Source organism: Oncorhynchus tshawytscha, linkage group LG30, assembly GCF_018296145.1.
Source record: "Oncorhynchus tshawytscha isolate Ot180627B linkage group LG30, Otsh_v2.0, whole genome shotgun sequence".
In the NCBI taxonomy this organism is placed as follows: Eukaryota; Metazoa; Chordata; class Actinopteri; order Salmoniformes; family Salmonidae; genus Oncorhynchus; species Oncorhynchus tshawytscha.
The window spans coordinates 45,762,253-45,783,098 of NC_056458.1; the positions used below are offsets into that span (position 1 = coordinate 45,762,253).

The 20,846-nt window shown below is 45.0% G+C and overlaps 1 protein-coding gene across 1 annotated transcript in view; it reads left to right on the forward strand.

The window, feature by feature from the left end:
* The window catches only part of LOC112229071 (peripheral-type benzodiazepine receptor-associated protein 1), a 257,664-nt gene that overhangs the window by 18,871 nt on the left and 217,947 nt on the right, over window positions 1-20,846 (forward strand).

Consider the following 20,846-nt stretch of genomic DNA (forward strand, 5'->3'; position numbering starts at 1 on the left):
GATGTTCTCCTCTCTCTCTGCTTCAGGAACATTCTACACCTCTAGAAACTTTCATGTTCTCCTCTCTCTGCTTCAGGAACATTCTACACCTCTAGACACTGATGTTCTCCTTTCTCAGCCTCAGGAACATTCTACACCTCTAGACACTGATGTTCTCCTTTCTCAGCCTCAGGAATATTCTACACCTCTAGACACTGATGTTCTCCTGTCTCAGCCTCAGGAACCTTCTACACCTCTAGACACTGTCATGTTCTCCTCTCTCTGCTTCAGGAACATTCTACACCTCTAGAAACTGTCATGTTCTCCTCTCTCTGCTGTCTATCCTTGATGCTCTTTCATAATGTGTTGGATGGTCTTGATTCCCTGGTCCATGGCAAGTCCTCCATCATTGAACAACGACCTAGAGACGGAGTGTTTCCACTCATGAAATAAAAACAGAGCATCTCTCTCTCCCTTTGTTTTCTTCACCTACCCCTCCCTCCTGTCTCCTCATTTACCTCTCTCTTCCTACCGCTGTCTGTTCACCTACCCCTCCCTCCTGTCTCCTCATTTACCTCTCTCTTCCTACCCCTCCCTCCTGTCTCCTCATTTACCTCTCTCTTCCTACCCCTCCCTCCTGTCTCCTCATTTACCTCCTCTCTTCCTACCCCTCCCTCCTGTCTCCTCATTTACCTCTCTCTTCCTACCCCTCCCTCCTGTCTCCTCATTTACCTCTCTCTTCCTACCCCTCCCTCCTGTCTACTCATTTACCTCTCTCTTCCTACCGCTGTCTGTTCACCTACCCCTCCCTCCTGTCTCCTCATTTACCTCTCTCTTCCTACCCCTCCCTCCTGTCTACTCATTTACCTCTCTCTTCCTACCGCTGTCTGTTCACCTACCCCTCCCTCCTGTCTCCTCATTTACCTCTCTCTTCCTACCGCTGTCTGTTCACCTACCCCTCCCTCCTGTCTCCTCATTTACCTCTCTCTTCCTACCCCTCCCTCCTGTCTCCTCATTTACCTCTCTCTTCCTACCCCTCCCTCCTGTCTCCTCATTTACCTCTCTCTTCCTACCCTTCTATCACTCTCCCAGCTGATAAAACCTGCTTTAATATGTCAAATTAACACAGGTGAAAATATATTTTTCAACTTGATATAACCCAACCAGTTGGTAGCATGTTGAGGGCCAGAGGATTTTATTCAGAGTCTCTGGAGAGGGGAGCTAGCCTAACGTTGTAGTGATGACAGTGATGGAGTGATTCATTCTGGGACCAGGAGAGAGAGGTAAGCACTGGGCCCTCCTGGGCTGGTGGGATGTGTTAATGTATTATACAATTCATTTGATTCCCCCATTCTGGCTGGTGGAACGTTGAATATGTTTTACCTTGAGGTGGGCAGCCCTGCCCTGTCTGTCTGGTAGATGAATGATCTCTCCATGTGTGTTATGCGTATCACATGCTTACTGTGAGTACATTTTATACACTTAATTTGAGGTAGTAGGCATTTTTACTATTTACCCGTGATGGTAGGATGATGGTGTGGGTAGGGGTGATGGAGTGGGTGGGAGTGATGGTAGGATGATGGTGTGGGTGGGAGTGATGGAGTGGGTGGGAGTGATTGTGGCAGTGATGGTGTGGGTAGGAGTGATGGAGTGGGTGGGAGCGATGGGTGGGGGTAGGAGTGATTGTGGCAGTGATGGAGTGGGTGGGAGTGATGGAGTGGGTGGGAGTGATGGAGTGGGTGGGAGGGATGGTGGGGGTAGGAGTGATTGTGGCAGTGATGGTGTGGGTAGGAGTGATGGAGTGGGTGGGAGCGATGGTGGGGCATGGAGGGGTTGATGTGCATATGCAATATGCAATTCTCTTTGACAAGATTAAGGCTTCACATCCTTTTGAAGCAGTCAGTGTTTAAACTCTGATGGAGGATCGAGGAAAAGGGAGGCAGGAGAGACCAAATCATCTCTAGGCTACGATAGTGGAGGACACAACTCCATTTTGTGCCGATGCTGCACTTAATGGAATCGTTTGGTGCCCCTTTTGTCTCCACCATCTTGTGACTTTTTAAAGACCAGACGACATCATCTGCAGGTCTGACACCCTCATTAACACACGCGCACACGCACGCACGCACGCACACGCACACACACACACACACACACACACACACGCACGCACACACACGACCCTGGCTGTGGTAAATGTAATGTATTTATGCGTAGGCTATGAGCTGATTATAAGACGGGAGGCCAGCGGTACACCCACCAACGAGACTGAGTCAACCACTGTTCTGTTGCTGGTAGGCCAATAAATGTAGAGGCTGTTGCAGGAAGGCCAATGAATTTAAAGGTTGTTGCTGGAACGCCAATGAATATAGAAGCTGCTGCAGGAAGGCTAATGAACAGAGCGGTTATTGGGTGTTAAATCAGAGATGACCTCTGGGTCTTTAATAGAGGACAGTGGGTAGACAAGCTGCCACGCTTTGGAAAGGGCAGGTGAAACATATTCACATGTATGAGAGCAGGTCACCTTACATCAGGTTGGAGGTGGGGGTTGGAGGTGGGGGTTGGAGGTGGGGGTTGGGGATGGGTTTGTATGTCACATGATTGATTTGGCGTTCATGGTCAATTTTTAGCTAATTTGTACCTAGAAGAGAATGAATCACCCAACCACTAGGCAGGCAGGCAGGCAGGCAGACAGACAGGCAGCGTTAGGGGTCACATCCAGATAGTGCTTTCTAATTTTGGCCAGTGCCACAGGGCAGTATTAACAGTATGACCCACAGAGGCCTCTCCTGTTGTGTAGAGAGGGCGGGTGGGTAGGGAAGTACTGGGCGTGTGTGTTAGGGGTAACAGCAGTGTTATTCGTAGAGTGTGTGTAAATTTGGGGGGTGTATTAGATGGGAGGGGGGGGTCTCTGTTTGGCTGAAGCTGTGGCGCGCTAGTTGACACCCCCTAATCTGTCATCGCCAGGTTGTCCAGGCGACGATGAATCGATGACAAATACAGGATAGGACTGGAGAAGACACTTACGAACAGACTAGCCTCAGCAGACAGATACAGGATGGGACTGGAGAGGACACTTATGAACAGACTAGCCTCAGCAGACAGATACAGGATGGGATTGGAGAGGAGACTTATGAACAGACTAGCCTCAGCAGACAGATACAGGATGGGACTGGAGAGGACACTTATGAACAGACTAGCCTCAGCAGACAGATACAGGATGGGACTGGAGAGGACACTTACGAACAGACTAGCCTCAGCAGACAGATACAGGATGGGACTGGAGGACACTTATGAACAGACTAGCCTCAGCAGACATAGATACAGGATGGGATTGGAGAGGAGACTTATGAACAGACTAGCCTCAGCAGACATAGATACAGGATGGGATTGGAGAGGAGACTTATGAACAGACTAGCCTCAGCAGACAGATACAGGATGGGACTGGAGAGGACACTTATGAACAGACTAGCCTCAGCAGACAGATACAGGATGGGACTGGAGAGGACACTTACGAACAGACTAGCCTCAGCAGACAGATACAGGATGGGACTGGAGAGGACACTTACGAACAGACTAGCCTCAGCAGACATAGATACAGGATGGGACTGGAGAGGACACTTATGAACAGACTAGCCTCAGCAGACAGATACAGGATGGGACTGGAGAACAGACTAGACACTTATGAACAGACTAGCCTCAGCAGACAGATACAGGATGAGACTGGAGAGGACACTTACGAACAGACTAGCCTCAGCAGACAGATACAGGATGGGACTGGAGAGGACACTTATGAACAGACTAGCCTCAGCAGACAGATACAGGATGAGACTGGAGAGGACACTTATGAACAGACTAGCCTCAGCAGACAGATACAGGATGGGACTGGAGAGGACACTTATGAACAGACTAGCCTCAGCAGACAGATACAGGATGGGACTGGAGAGGACACTTACGAACAGACTAGCCTCAGCAGACAGATACAGGATGAGACTGGAGAGGACAGATACAGGATGATGGGACTGGAGAGGACACTTACGAACAGACTAGCCTCAGCAGACAGATACAGGATGGGACTGAGAAGACACTTATGAACAGACTAGCCTCAGCAGACAGATACAGGATGGGACTGGAGAGGACACTTATGAACAGACTAGCCTCAGCAGACAGATACAGGATGGGACTGGAGAAGACACTTACGAACAGACTAGCCTCAGCAGACAGATACAGGATGGGACTGGAGAGGACACTTATGAACAGACTAGCCTCAGCAGACAGATACAGGATGGGACTGGAGAGGACACTTATGAACAGACTAGCCTCAGCAGACAGATACAGGATGGGACTGGAGAAGACACTTACGAACAGACTAGCCTCAGCAGACAGATACAGGATGGGACTGGAGAGGACACTTATGAACAGACTAGCCTCAGCAGACAGATACAGGATGAGACTGGAGAGGACACTTACGAACAGACTAGCCTCAGCAGACAGATACAGGATGGGACTGGAGAGGACACTTATGAACAGACTAGCCTCAGCAGACAGATACAGGATGGGACTGGAGAGGACACTTATGAACAGACTAGCCTCAGCAGACAGATACACACTTGTACATGTGTGAAAAAGGACAAATATAGGCACCCGCCAATTTAATATTAGATAATAAAGATCCAGGGATTTAAAAATACATTGTTTTCCACAGCGTCTTTGGGAGATAGTGAACTGTGTCTAAGACTAAAGCTTCCCACTGGGCATCCGTTCAACGTCCATTTTATTTGTAATTTTTTACATTTGGTTGAGTTGTGAAATCAACAACTAACAAAAAAATAATGTCATTGGATTTATGTTAAAAGTTAGGTGGGGAAAAAACGTTGATGACTTTTTGGCAAATCTAATCAGTTTTCCACGTTGACTCATTGCATTGTTTTGTTGTTGAAATGACGTTGGGACAACGTTGATTCAACCATTTCTGTCCCCCCAGTGGGTAGATACGGCTTCTTTGAGATATAAACTGTCTAAATCATGAAACACCTAGAATCTCACTGCCGATAGACTTCCGGTAGGTACTTATTGCAGTGGGAGGCTGTTCCTTCTCTTGCTAGAACAAAAGCGGTACCCTGCTGTGCGCCGACCCGGTAGCGACCAACCTGAAATGTCTAATTGTAGAATCGGAATGCTTGTCAGTGGCCAACAACTTGACTTTGAGCCAATCAGAAAGCACAAACCCCTATTTGGGGAAGCCAACAGGAGTGACAACAAAAGTGAAAAGGGGGCATTTTCTCCATACATCCATGGTTAAATGTCATGAGCCAGTCACACTTCATATGCAATGTAGGCTGTGGGATGGTAGCTAACTAAGTGCACAGATTCAATGCGCACGACACTAAATACTTCCTCCAAGTGAGCTAATCACTAATCACTATAGCTGTTGACGTTATAATGAAATCACAACGGATTCGTTTCCATGAAACAGAGGCCTGTGTTAGCTGCCGAGTTAGTGTCCTTTGCTAGCTAGTTAGATATGTTGTACTAGCTAGTGAATATGCTATGTAGCTAGTAGCCTCTGCAGAGTCCCCAACAACCAGATGTTACGGTTTTCAGGGGAAATGGAAAGAAAGCCTGTGACGTGACTTACGCTTTTGGACGTTAACAAGGTGACACTCCATCTTAACTCATCCACATGTAATGGTTGAATCGCGCAGAACAGAACCTCCCACGACATCCACATGTCCTGGATTGGTTGAATAGCGCAGAACAGAACCTCTTCCGACAGTAAAAATCTCATCAAGACCATTATCTAGTTTCAGGTGTTTTTTTTTACACCTGCTACGTTAGGCTAGGTAGCTAGCTAAATATTTGTCTATGGGCTGGCACTGGCAGTATGGGATTATGGAGAGTGAATTAAATTGTTTCTGCGTCATCTTGCTAGCTAGTATCCATCTGGCTAGTATCAACGAGGGCTTTCTACAAAATAGTAACATTAGCACCATTGGAATCTAGACCATAAACTCAGCAACACATAGACATAGTTCTGCCAAAGCGCTACTGCCACCTTCTGGTTTGGAGTATGTTAACAAGGCTGAATGGCTGCCGACTTCAAGGTCTTTGCTGTGTGAATACAAACGAGAGATTGACTGCCGACACTCTGTTCAGAGGTGCTAAGTACTGTCGGCAGGCAAACGTTTGACAATCCTACCGGTGTGTCTGAGCTTTAAGACTAGCTAGCTATCGGTTGTCCTTTTGTAATCTCAATTAAGATCCAGGGAAATTTAATCTACAGCGTCTGCTTGGGGTGTTCATTTTGTTCCCTTTTCCCTCTCTCCAGGATTTTGTATTGTACATACACACTGTAATGCATAGTCCCAATCCTCTCATGGTTTGTAGATTTAAAATAGCAAGGCAGAGGCTAAACTGACAGATGCTGGAATAAACTTGAAGTATTTACCTAGCTAGTTTTTGCCAAAACAGTAGAACTACTTTGCAGAGTGAGGAAACAGGGTCCCGGCTGGCTACATGGAGTACGAAGTCAAGCTGGTAAAGGGTTCTAGTGTTCTAGAGTGTTCTATGGCCAGCCACTGGAGGGTTTCATCGCCTCTTGACTCCAAACCATCCAATTCATTTTTTACATTTTTATACATCTGCTATGTAGCCTAATAGAGCAGTGTCTGTTCATGCTTTTTCACAACGTCCAACAAAACAAGCCATAAACTGTTGTCATTCTGCAATGACAAATACATGTATTGTAACCCAATGCTGGAAGTGAGTGACCCAGATTCTTGATAAACAGTGTTGACAAAATGCTGAGCTCTGTCAGTTTAGTTTGAGAATGAAAACAAAAAGTCTAGGACTTATTTCCTGGTTCGCATTCGGCATTTTCATTGTGGTCCTCTGTGTTGTAGTGTTGTGCTTTCAGACACACAGTAGTGTTGTTCTTTTAGACACACAGTAGTGTTGTGCTTTCAGACACCTGTTGATGTGGGCTCTTTGTTGCTCTAGTCCTCTTGTCCTGGGACCATAGAGATGGAGAACTAGATGATGACTCCTCTATCTCTGTGACTGGAACAGCTTGTCTTGAGAAGATAGGCTGGTCCTCGTGGGACAGGCGGGGTTTGGGTCATCTGGGTACATCTGCAGCACTGCAGACCACAGCAAGATTACAAGCCGGTGGCTGGGGAGACCTGTCAATCTCTGTTTCTAATGAGAAAACCAAACAGGGAAAGGGAAAAATTAAAGAAATAGTCAGTCAGTGCAAAAATAGGGTCTATAAGTAGGAGCTATAGGCTATATAGAGAGGCTATCATCAGCACTCTTAAGTGTTTATAAGAGAAGCTGGCTAATTGTATTTAAGAAGATAGGGAAGATCAAAGTCGAAAGCCTAACAGATCAGACAGACTGTTTTTTCCCATCAAATGCACCGTGGCAGAAGCTCAATTACATTTTCAACTGTGGTGGAATAGAGTCGTATTATGCAGAGGTGGGACCAAGTCACCATTATTCAAGTCAAATCAAAACACATTTTATTGGTCACATGGTCAGCAGATGTTAATGCGAGTGTAGCGAAATGCTTGTGCTTCTAGTTCCGACCATGCAATAATATCTAACAAGTAATCTAACAATTTCACAACAACTACCTCATATACACACAAGTGTAAAGGAATGAATAAGAATATGTACATAAGGATATATGAATGAGTGATGGTACAGAACGGCATAGGCAAGATGCAGTAGATGGTATAGAGTACAGTATATACATATGAGATGAGTAATGTAGGGTATGTAAACATTATATTATGTGGCATTGTTGGATGGCCGGACGACATGGGCAAGATGGATTAGATGGTATTGAGTACAGTATATACATTTGAGATGAGTAATGTAGGTGTGATGAAAAAACAGTTCAGTTGTATTTACTGTGCCTTCAGAAGACTACATGACCAAAAGTACGTGGACACCTGCTCGTCAAAAACCTAATTCCAAAATTATGGGCATTACATTTGGAGTTGATGCCATAACAGCCTCCACTCTTCTTGGAAGGCTTTCCACTAGATATTAGAACATTGCTACGGGGACTTGCTTCCATTCAGCCACAAGAGCATTAGCTTTGTGCACGGGGGCATTGTCATGCTGAAACAGGAAAGGGCCTTCCCCAAACTGTTTCCACAAAGTTGGACACACAGGATCGTCTAGAATGTCATTGTATGCTGTAACGTTAAATGTATCTTCACTGGAACTATGGGGCCTAGCCCAAACCATGTAAAACAGCCCCAAACCAATATTCCTCTTCCACCAAACTTTACAGTTGGCACTGCATTGCAGCAGGTAGCATTCTCCTGGCATCCACCAAACCCAGATTCGTCCGTCGGACTACCAGATGGTGAAGCGTGATTCATCACTTCAGAGAACGTGTTTCCACTGCTCCAGAGTCCAAAGGTGGTGAGCTTTACACCACTGCAGTCAACGCTTGGCATTGCGCATGGTGATCTTAGGCTTGTGTGCGGCTGCTCGGCCATGGAAACCCATTTCATGAACCTCCCGACAAACAGTTATTGTGCTAACGTTGCTCCCAGAGCGCTCGCATTCTGTGAGCTTGTGTGGCCTACTGTAGCACTTCGCAGCAGAGCTGTTGTTGCTCCTAGACGTTTACACTCAACAATAACAGCACTAAAAGTTGACCGGAGGCAGCTCTAGTAGGGTTGAAATTTGATGAACTGACTTGATGGAAAGGTGGCATCCTGTGACGGTGCCACGTTGAAAGTTACTGAGCTCTTCAGTACGTGTCTTTCTACTGCCAATGTTTGTCTATGGAGATTGAATGGCTGTGTGCTCGATTTTATACACCTATCAGCAACGGGTGTGGCTGAAGTTACAAAATCCACTGATTTGAAGGGGTGTCCACATTCTTTTGGCCATGTAGTAGTGCATGTCTGAACAAATATTTTTTCCTCATTGTTTTCACATCAAAATCTTCTCAGTGCGAAAGCTCACCCGACCTGTGTTGATTGACAGTTTGCCAGTCCAATCAGAGGGCCGAGTGTGCGTTTCACTAGCCAATCAGTTTTTTTTGCGAGTCCTATACTGTCTCTAGCTGTGTGGAGAGTAATCCATGGAGACTGTGCCACAAAAAGACTGACAAAATGTTACAAAACCTGACCAGATCATTTCAATGTCGAGTCCAGAGTCTTGAGGCTCAAGTTATTTTATTTTATATGAAGTCGAGTCTCAAGTCACCACATTTGTGACTTGAGTCAGACTTCCGTCCAAATCATGTGACAAGTCCACACCTCTGGTATTATGTGTTAAAATAAGATGTAAAATGTCTTCTGATGGAAATGTCTGGTGGCAGAATTCCATTTTAGTTAAGTTTCATTTCTACAGTTGTCATTTCCATTCTCTGGTCTCTGGTCATTGTGAATCTTCACAACTATCTGTACAGTGTTGATGGAAGCCAGGTCAGGACAATGCTCCCTCTCTCAGGGCGGGAACAGAACGCTCTTGCATCATTCCTTCCCTGTCCCTGCTGTAGTTTTAACAGGTCAGTGGAATCATCAAAGGTTCTCATTCTGGAATCTATCCCAACATTCATCTCATCCCTTCACTTCCCTTTCTGATCAGTAGGAACCAAGGAGGGAAAGAAATCCACTCTCTCACACGTTCTAGTCTGGAATAGAGGTCGGCCGATTAATCGGAATGGCCGATTAATTAGGGCCAATTTCCAGTTTTCATAACAATCGGAAATCGGTATTTTTGGACACCGATTTGGCAGATTATTATTTTTTTTTACTAAATAAACAACAACATAATTACACATTTATTTAATCTTTATTTAACTAAGCAAATCAGTTAAGAACAGATTCTTATTTTCAATGATGGCCTAGGAACGGAGGGTTAACTGCCTTGTTCAGGGGCAGAACGACAGATTTTTACCTTGTCAGCTCGGGGATTCAATCTTGCAACCTTACAGTTAATTAGTCCAATGCTCTAACCACCTGATTACATTGCACACCACGAGGAGACTGCCTGTTACGCGAATGCAGTAAGCCAAGGTAAGTTGCTAGCTAGCATTAAACTTATCTTATAAAAACAATCAATCAAATCAATCAATCAATCAATCACTAGTTAACTACACATGGTTGATGATATTACTATTTTATCTAGCGTGTCCTGCGTTGCATATAATCGATGTGGTTCGTATTTGTGAAAAAGAACTGTCATTGCTCCAATGTGTACCTAACCATAAACATCAATGCCTTTCATAAAATCAATACACAGAAGTATATATTTTTAAACCTGCATATTTCGCTAAAAGAAATCCAGGTTAGCAGGCAATATTAACCAGGTGAAATTGTGTCACTTCTCTTGCGTTCATTGCACGCAGAGTCAGTGTATATGCAACAGTTTGGGCCGCCTAATTTGCCAGAATGTTACCGTAATTATGACATAACATTGAAGGTTGTGCAATGTAACAGGAATATTTAGACTTATGGATGCCACCCGTTAGATAAAATACAGAACTGTTCCGTATTTCACTGAAAGAATAAACGTCTTGTTTTCGAGATGATAGTTTCTGGATTCGACCATATCAATGACCTAAGGCTCATATTTCTGTGTGTTATTATGTTAGAACTAAGTCTATGATTTGATAGAGCAGTCTGACTGGGCGGTGGTAGACTGTGATAGGCACCAGCAGGCTCGTAAACATTCATTCAAACAGCACTGTCGTGCGTTTTGCCAGCAGCTCTTCGCAATGCTTCAAGCATTGCGCTGTTTATGACTTCAAGCCTATCAACTCCCGAGATTAGGCTGGTGTAACCGGCTAGTTAGTTAGCGGGGTGCGCGCTAATAGCATTTCAAACGTCACTCGCTCTGAGACTTGGAGTGGTTGTTCCCCTTGCTCTGCATGAGTAACGCTGCTTCGATGGTGGCTGTTGTCGATGTGTTCCTGGTTCGAGCCCAGGGAGGAGCGAGGAGAGGGACGGAAGCTATACTGTTACACTGGCAATACTAAAGTGCCTATAAGAACATCCAATAGTCAAAGGTTAATGAAATACAAATGGTATAGAGATAAATAGTCATATAATTCCTATAATAACTACAACCTTACCTGGGAATATTAAAGACTCATGTTAAAAGGAACCACCAGCTTTCATATGTTCTCATGTTCTGAGCAAGGAACTGAAACGTTAGCTTTCTTACATGGCACATATTGCACTTTTACTTTCTTCTCCAACACTTTGTTTTTGCATTATTTAAACCAAATTGAACATGTTTCATTATTTATTTGAGGCTAAATTGATTTTATTGATGTATTATATTAAGTTAAAATAAGTGTTCATTCAGTATTGTTGTAATTGTCATTATTACAAATTAAAAATCAATAATTAAAAAAAGAAATTGGCCGATTAATCGGTATCAGCTTTTTTTGGTCCTCCAATAATCGGTATCGGCGTTGAAAATTCATAATTGATCGACCTCTAGTCTGGAATACTGCAATACTGTTTTCTTGTCTAGAAATAGCCCTACAACTTCAAAAGAAGCCTTCATTTTTCTGAAATTCTTATTTTATTTTAACAGGATTCTAGTAGAAAATGCTTTATGTTATGTTCTCCCCTTGTCACACATTAATAAAAACAGGAAGATGCAGAGGCAAAAACATGTAATACTACCAGGCGGTGATGCAGCCCGAAAGGATGCTCTCTATTGTGCAACTGTAAAAGTTGTGTGTTTTCAGTGACAAGGCAAATTTGCTGCGCCTTCTTCACCATGCTGTCTGTGTGGGTGGACCATTTCAGTTTGTCCGTGATGTGTACGCCGCAGAACTTAAAACTTTCCACCTTCTCCACTACTGTCCCGTCGATCTGGATAGGGGGGTGCTCCCTCTGCTCTCCCTCTGTTTCCTGAAGTCCACAATAATTTCCTTCATTTTGTTGACGTTATTTTCCTGACACCACCCTCCGAGGGCCCTCACCTCTTCCCTGTAGGCCATCTCGTCATTGTTGGTAATCAAGCGTACCACAGTAGTGTCGTCTGCAAACTTGATGATTGAGTTGGAGGTGTGCATGGCCACGCAGTCTTGGGTGAGCAGGGATTGTGTCCGCGACGTGGCTGGTTTTCTTTTTGTAATCCGTGATTGCCTGTAGATCCTGCCACATATGTCTTGTGTCTGAGCCGTTGAATTGCAACTCTACTTTGTCTCTATACTGATGCTAAGCCTGTTTGATTGCCTTGCAGAGGGAATAACTTGCCATGATTGAAAGCAGAGGTTTGCGCTTTCAGTTTTGTGCGAATGCTGCCATCAATCCACAGTTTCTGGTTCGGTAAGGTTTTAATAGTCACTGTGGGGACAACATCACCGATGCACTTGTTAATAAACTTGCCGATTCAGCATCAATGTTGTTGTCCGACGCTATCTGGAACATATCCCAGTCCACGTGATCGAAGCAATCTTGAAGCGTGGAATCTGATTGGTCGGACCAGCGTTGAACAGACCTGAGCATGGGCGTTTACTGTTTTAGTTTCTGTCTATAGTCTGGGAGTAACAAAATGGAGTCGTGGTCAGATTTGCCGAAAGGAGGGCGACGGAGGACTTTGTATGCGTCGCAGAAGTTAGAGTAGCAATGATCCAGAATGCTGCCAGCCCGGGTCGCGCATTCGATATGCTGATAAAATTTAGTGAGCCTTGTTTTCAGATTAGGTTTGTTAAAATCCCCAGCTACAATAAATGCAGCCTCTGGATATATGGTTTCCAGTTTACATAGAGAACAATGAAGTTCTTTCAGGGCCATCTAGGTGTCTGATTGGGGGGGGGGGATATTCATGGCTGTGATTATAATCGAAGAGAATTCTCTTGGTAGATAATGCAGTCAGCATTTCATTGTAAGGAATTCTAGGTCAGGTAAACAAAAGGACTTGAGTTCCTGTATTTTGTTATGATCACACCATGACTCTTTAATCATAAGGCATACACCCCTCCCTTCTTCTTACCAGAGAGATGTTTGTTTCTGTTGGCGCGGGTGGCTGTACCGACTCTGATAATATATCCCGAGTGAGCAATGTTTCCGTGAAAAAAGGGAATGTTGCAATCTCTGATGTCTCTCTAGAAGGCAACCCTTGCTCGAATTTCATCTACCTTGTTGTCAAGAGACTGGACATTGGTGAGTAGTATACTCGGAAGTGGTGAGCGATGTGCCCATCTACGGACCTGACCAGAAGACCTCCCCTTCTGCGGCGCTGTTGTTTTGGGTCGCCTACTGGGATCCATTGTCCTGGGTGGTGGTCTGAACCGAGGATCCGCTTCGGAAAAGTCGTATTCCTGGTCGTAATGTTAGTAAGTTGACGTTGCTCTTATATCCAATAGTTCCTCCCGGCTGTATGTAATAAGACTCCAGATTTCCTGGGGTAACAATGTAATAATACATAAACAAACTAAATACTGCATAGTTTCCTAAGAACGCGAAGCGAGGCGGCCATCTCTGTCGGCTACATCCTGCTCTATCCTTGCCTTGTGTTTTAAGAACGTAAACCACAAGGCAAACTCTGCACTGGAGTTGCTTACCAAAACAACATTGAACGTTCCTGATTTGCCTGGTTACAGTTTTGACTTAAATCGGCTTGAAAATCTACGGCAACACTTGAAAATGACTAGCTAAGATCAACTTTTTCTTAGAATAAATGGGCAGATATTGTACAATCCAGGTGTACAAAGCTCTTAGGCAACCAAAAAGACTCTGCAATCACTGCCAACGATGCTTCTACAAAGTATTGACTCTGTGGTGTAAATACTTATGTAAATGTAATATTTCTGTATTTCATGTTCAATCAATTATAATGTATTGTGTGCAGATGGGTGTTACCAGCTTTTGTTTTTCCATGAATGTTTTGAGGTTGGATTTATAGCACGTATAGCTCGTTAGCACGTAGCGTGCGCCATTTGGTGTCGGTATGTGTTACAACTGTCCTGGTTGCCATCTTGTTGGTGGGAAGGTGTTTCACATTTGCTGGCCCAGGTGCTATTTAAGAGTGGCTGGCCCAGGTGCTATTTAAGAGTGGCTGGCCCGGGTGCTATTTAAGAGTGGCTTAAGAGTGGCTGGCCCAGGTGCTATTTAAGAGTGGCTGGCCCAGGTGCTATTTAAGAGTGGCTGGCCCAGGTGCTATTTAAGAGTGGCTGGCCCAGGTGCTATTTAAGAGTGGCTGGCCCGGGTGCTATTTAAGAGTGGCTGGCCCGGTGCTATTTAAGAGTGGCTGGCCCGGGTGCTATTTAAGAGTGGCTGGCCCGGGTGCTATTTAAGAGTGGCTGGCCCGGGTGCTATTTAAGAGTGGCTGGCCCGGGTGCTATTTAAGAGTGGCTGGCCCGGGTGCTATTTAAGAGTGGCTGGCCGGGTGCGGGTGCTATTTAAGAGTGGCTGGCCCGGGTGCTATTTAAGAGTGGCTGGCCCGGGTGCTATTTAAGAGTGGCTGGCCCGGGTGCTATTTAAGAGTGGCTGGCCCGGGTGCTATTTAAGAGTGGCTGGCCCGGGTGCTATTTAAGAGTGGCTGGACCGGGTGCTATTTAAGAGTGGCTGGCCGGGTGCTATTTAAGAGTGGCTGGCCCGGGTGCTATTTAAGAGTGGCTGGCCCGGGTGCTATTTAAGAGTGGCTGGCCCGGGGGCTATTTAAGAGTGGCTGGCCCGGGTGCTATTTAAGAGTGGCTGGCCCGGGTGCTATTTAAGAGTGGCTGGCCCGGGGCTATTTAAGAGTGGCTGGCCCGGGTGCTATTTAAGAGTGGCTGGCCCGGGTGCTATTTAAGAGTGGCTGGCCCAGCGCTCCACTTGTCTTGATAGATGTGGAGGGTCAACACCTTTTAGTTGTCGCTCCCTAGTTTGAGTTCTCGACAAACAATCCTTTATCTGATTTCGTTTTGCTCCACCTTTATGGTTTACTTCCTGTCTTTAAGTTTGGTGTGGGTTTTTCTTTTGTTTGCCTCTTGGGCAGATTTAGTGAGTGCTCATGGTAGGTGTCTTTTAGGTCCCAGTTGTAGTTGCTAGTTAGTAGACACCCCCATGAGTGCTTTTCAGAACCCTTCCTAAAAACCCCTCCTGTTTAATTTGGGTTGTCATTGACTGTGGAACGTATTAATGGATGGGGAAAATATATATTTAATCCATTTTGTATTCTGTCTGTAAAACCAAATGTGGTATTAAATACTTTCCTTCACACCATTGAGCCTCTTTGGTTTGGTCTGTTGCACACGGAAATTGGAAAGCCAAGTCTCGGGGAGAAAAGGTGCCTTTTGGTTTTGGGAACAATACATGTTCAAGTTTTAAATTCAATTTTACCCTTTGGTTACCTTTTTTTTGTCAGATATTTTTATTCTCTATTATGAAGTGTATTTAACTAACCTGAAGCCTTTGGCAGTCTTTTATGGGAACCTTTTTCCTCCCTCCTGCTCAGTGCTGGTCAGGTGGATAACGACGTTATACCTTCCTCTCAATGTGAGATTGAATCCTGATCCCACCTCTGTATTTCCATCTATTACTACCTGAAAATATAAATCAGAGAAAGGCTCTCCTTCCTGCCTAAGCCTGACCCTACCCTGCTATCCATGGCTCAAGGCTGAAACCCCAGTCATGAGGCCTGCCTACCCCTACACTCCTATCCATGGCTCAAGGCTGAACCCCTAGTTGTGAGGTGCTCCCTAACCTCCTATCCATGGCTCAAGGCTGAACCCCTAGTTGTGAGGTGCTCCCTACCCTCCTATCCATGGCTCAAGGCCGAACCCCAGTCATGAGGTGCTCCCTACCCCTACCCTCCTATCCATGGCTCAAGGCTAAACCCCTAGTTATGAGGTGCTCCCTACCCCTACCCTCCTATCCATGGCTCAAGGCTAAACCCCTAGTTGTGAGGTGCTCCCTACCCCTACCCTCCTATCCATGGCTCAAGGCCGAACCCCTAGTTGTGAGGTGCTCCCTACCCCTACCCTCCTATCCATGGCTCAAGGCCGAACCCCCAGTCATGAGGCCTGCCTACCCCTACCCTCCTATCCATGGCTCAAGGCTAAACCCCTAGTTATGAGGTGCTCCCTACCCCTACCCTCCTATCCATGGCTCAAGGCTAAACCCCTAGTTGTGAGGTGCTCCCTACCCCTACCCTCCTATCCATGGCTCAAGGCCGAACCCCCAGTCATGAGGCCTGCCTACCCGTACCCTCCTATCCATGGCTCAAGGCTAAACCCCTAGTTGTGAGGCCTGCCTGTGGATCTGGTTCCATAATCAAATGACTGGGGGAAACCTCAGAATTAAATGTAATATAGTATCATACTTCTATGGGGATACATCCACAGTCTCGACACTGAGGAGCACACACAGAGAGATCCAGTTTATGAAATCATCCCTCCTGAGCAGCACACTGTGTTGGAGCATACTGTAGGTAATAATGATGGGTGGGAGGTAGCCTAGTGGATAGAGCATTGGGCAAGTAACCAGGTAAATCTGTCTGTGCCCTTGAGCAAGGCACTTAACCCTAATTTGCTCCAGGGGGCCTGTACAACTATGGCTGAACCTGTAAATCATGGGTGTCAAACTCATTCCACTGAGGGCCCAGTGTCAGTAGGTTTTAGTTTTTTTCTTTTCAATTAAACACTAGACAACCAGGTGAAGGGAGTTCCTCATTAATTATTGACCTTAATTCATCAATTCAGTAGAAGGGTGGAGCGAAAACCCGCAGACACTCGGCCCTCCGTGGAATGAATTTGACACGTGTTGTAGGACAAAACATTCCACTGCACCTTTCCAGTGTACGTGATGATAAAAACACATACAGTTCCTTGGGAAAGTATTCAGACCCCTTTACCTTTTCCACATTGTTACATTACAGCCTTATTATGAAATTGATTAAATACATTTTAAAAATCTCAGCAATCTACACACAATACCCCAAAGTGAAAACAGTTTTTTTTTTAAATGTTTGCGAATTTATTTAAAAGAACGAACAGAAATACGGTCCCACAGTTGACAGTGCATGTAAAGAGCAAAAACCAAGCTATGAGATCGAAGGAATTGTCCGTAGACCCCCGAGACAGGATTGTGTCGAGGAACAGATCTGGGGAAGGGTACCAATTCTGCTGCATTGAAGATCCCCCAAGATCACAGTTCCATCATTCTTAAATAGAAAAAGTTTGGAACCACCAAGACTCGTCATAGAGCTGGACACCCGGCCAAACTGAGCAATCGGGGGAGAAGAGCCTTGGTCAGGGAGGTGACCAAGAACCCGATGGTCACTCTGACAGAGTTCCAGAGTTCCTCTGTGGAGATGGGAGAACCTTCTCTGCAGCACTCCACCAATCAGGCTTTTATGGTGGAGTGGCCAGACGGAAGCCAAAAGGCACTTAAAGACTCTCAAATCATGAGAAACAAGATTCTCTGGTCTGATGAAACAAAGATTGAACTCTTTGACCTGAATGCCAAAGTGTCACTTCTGGAGGAAACCTGGCACCATCCCTACGGTAAAGCATGGTGGTGCTAGCATCAATCTGTGGAGATGTTTTTCAGCATCAGGGACTGTGAGACTAGTCAGGATTGAGGGAAAGATGAACGGAGCGAAGTATAGAGAGATCCTTGATGAAAACCTGCTCCAGAGTGCTCAGGACCTCAGACTGGGGTGAAAGTTCACTTTCCAACAGGACAACGACCAATAAGCACACAGCCAAGTCAACGCAGGGCTGGCTTCGGGACAAGTCTCTGAATGTCCTCGAGTGGCCCAGCCAGAGCCCGGACTTGAACCCGATCGAACATCTCTGGAGAGACCTAAAAATAGCTGTGCATCAAAGCTCCCCATCCAACCTGATTGAGCTTGAGAGGATCTGCAGAGAAGAATGGGAGAAACTCCCCAAATACAGGTGTGCTAAGCTTGTAGCGTCATACCCAAGAAGACATGAAGGCTGTAATCGCTGCCAATGGTGCTTCAACAAAGTACTGAGTAAAGGGTTTGAATACTTATGTAAAAGTGTTATCAGTTTTTTATTTTTTATAAATTAGCAAAAATGGCAATAAACTAGTTTTTGCTTTGTCATTATGCGGTATTGTGTGTAGAGTGAGGGGGGGGGGCAATGTAATCCATTTAGAATAAGGCTGTAACGTAACAATGTGGAAAAAGTCAAGGGGTGTGAATACTTTCCGAAGGCAGTGTGCGTGTGTGTGTGTCTTTGTTTTAAAAATGGGAATCTCCTGAGGAACACCAGCCACACACACACACACACACACACACACACACACACACACACACACACACACACACACAGAGAAGTGAACAGACTTCTGAAGAGCACAGTTCTATTAAAATGTATTCTGTTGTGCCTGAGACGGTAGACTGACTGGTGAATATATATTAATAACCTTTACCAATTTGAATTCTGGCAGTTACATTTTATTTAAAATCTTAAAAAATGGGATAAAATGCTATTAAAGCATCGTAATAGTTCCATTGTGTGGTGTCCAACGTGTAAGTGCCTGAACTATTCCAATCCCCCTAGACACCTATTAACCCCCCACACACCCCAGATTTAATTTATTTTTACTACAGTTAAACACACTCTGTCCTCACTGATGTCAATCACAAACCAACCACCAAATGAAAGTCATTTATCTACACCCTGTCTATTAAAACAGTAGTTACATTAACATAGATCCCATCTCTCATCATCATCCCCATAATAATGGACCCACTCAGCTGCGACGACTGGGGAGTTTAAAATAGATTGTCTACCAATTCAAATTGAGCTGTGGTGAAATATCACTCCATTACACACACACACACACACACACACACACACACACACACACACACACACACACACACACCACCATCCACCTTGGAATTTAAACAAGGAGGATTATTTTTATTTTTTTACCTAAACATTGATTTCTTATCAAAGAAATTCAGCTGTGTAAAATGGGAGAGTTGCAAACATGTCTCATCAGCAGAAGTGTCTTGGTGTCTCACTGTGATATTCTGTAATCAGTCAAACATGTCTCATCTGCAGAAGTGTCTTGGTGTCTCACTGTGATATTCTGTAACCAGTCAAATGGCTCCCTACAGTGGAATAGTGCCATTTGGGACGCGGACTTCCTCCAGGGGAGGATGATAACTGACAGTTAACAGCTTCATTCCCAGAGTGCTGTGCAGCGTGTCATAAGCTGTAATCAAAGTGTTATCACTATATATAGTTTTACCTGTCGACTGTAGCTACACAGCCCCCTGAGGTGTCTGTCTAGTTTGAGCATCGCTGACGGTTTGACAGTGGAAGAAATGACTGCATTGAATATGTCTGCAGACTGAGCCAACAAGACTTCAAGAGATGGCTCATGAGAGAGAGACTAAGAAGCACAGCACACAGACACTAAGTAATTCCTGCATCTGATACAAACCAACAAGACTTCAAAAGATGGATTATGTGAAATGGCCCACTTACAGAGTACAGTCGTGGTCATTTTGAGAATGACAAATGTTAATTTTCACAAAGTTTGCTGCTTCAAGGTCTTTAGATATTTTGTCAGATGTTACTATGGAATAGTGAAGTATAATTACAATTATTTTTCAAGACCTCTGCAATCCGCCCTGGCATGCTGTCAATTCACTTCTGGTTCACTGATGGCAGCCCATTCTTGCATAATCAATGCTTGGGGTTTGTCAGAATTTGTGGGTTGTTTGTCCACCCACCTCTGGAGGATTGGCCACAAGTTCTCAATGGGATTAAGGTCTGGGGAGTTTCCTGGCCATGGACCCAAAATATTGATGTTTTGTTCCCCGGGCCACTTAGTTATCACTTTTGCCTTATGGCAAGGTGCTCCATCATGCTGGAAAATGCATTATTCGGCACCAAATTGTTCCTGGATGGTTGGGAGAAGTTGCTCTCGGAGGATGTGTTGGTACCATTCTTTATGCATGGCTGTGTTCTTAGGCAAAATTGTGAGCGAGCACACTCCCTTGGCTGAGAAGCAACCCCACACATGAATGGTCTCAGGATGCTTTACTGTTGGCATAACACAGGACTGATGGTAGCACTCACCTTGTCTTCTCCGGACAAGCTTTTTTCTGGATGCCCCAAACAATCGGAAAGGGGATTCATCAGAGAAAATGACTTTACACCAGTCCAATCCCTGTACCTTTTGCAGAATATCAGTCTGCAGATGCACTCACACCTACCTGCTGCCATTCCCGAGCAAGCTCTGTACTGGTGGTGCCCTGATCCCGCAGCTGAATCAACTTTAGGAGATGGTCCTCAATATCCTTGCCTGTGAAGCCCTTTTTGTGCAAAACAATGATGACGGCACGTGTTTCCTTGCAGGTAACCATAGTTGACAGAGGAAGAACAATGATTCCAAGCACCACCCTCATTTTGAAGCTTCCAGTCTGTTATTCAAACTCAATCAGCATGACAGAGGGATCTCCAGCCTTGTCCTCGTCAACACTCACACCTGTGTTAACGAGAAAATCACTGACATGATGTCAGCTGGTCCTTTTGTGGCAGGGCTGAAATGCAGTGGAAATGTTTTTTGGGGATTCAGTTCATTTGCATTGCAAAGAGGGACTTTGCAAATAATTGCAATTCATCTGATCACTCTTCATAACATTCTGGAGTATATGCAAATTGCCATCATACAAACTGAGGCAGCAGACTTTGTGAAAAATAATATTTGTGTCATTCTCAAAACTTTTGTCCACGACTGTACATCTAAACAGGCTCAAGACCTTTTATTGGTCTCAAAGGGGGCTTGTGGTGCCAGCAGAGCAATTCAACTAACCACATTAGAAAACCACTGATTGAATAGTGTGTGGGAGACACACAGATCTACACAGGGAGGCCATTGATTTAACTCTCTGTATGTCTTAAT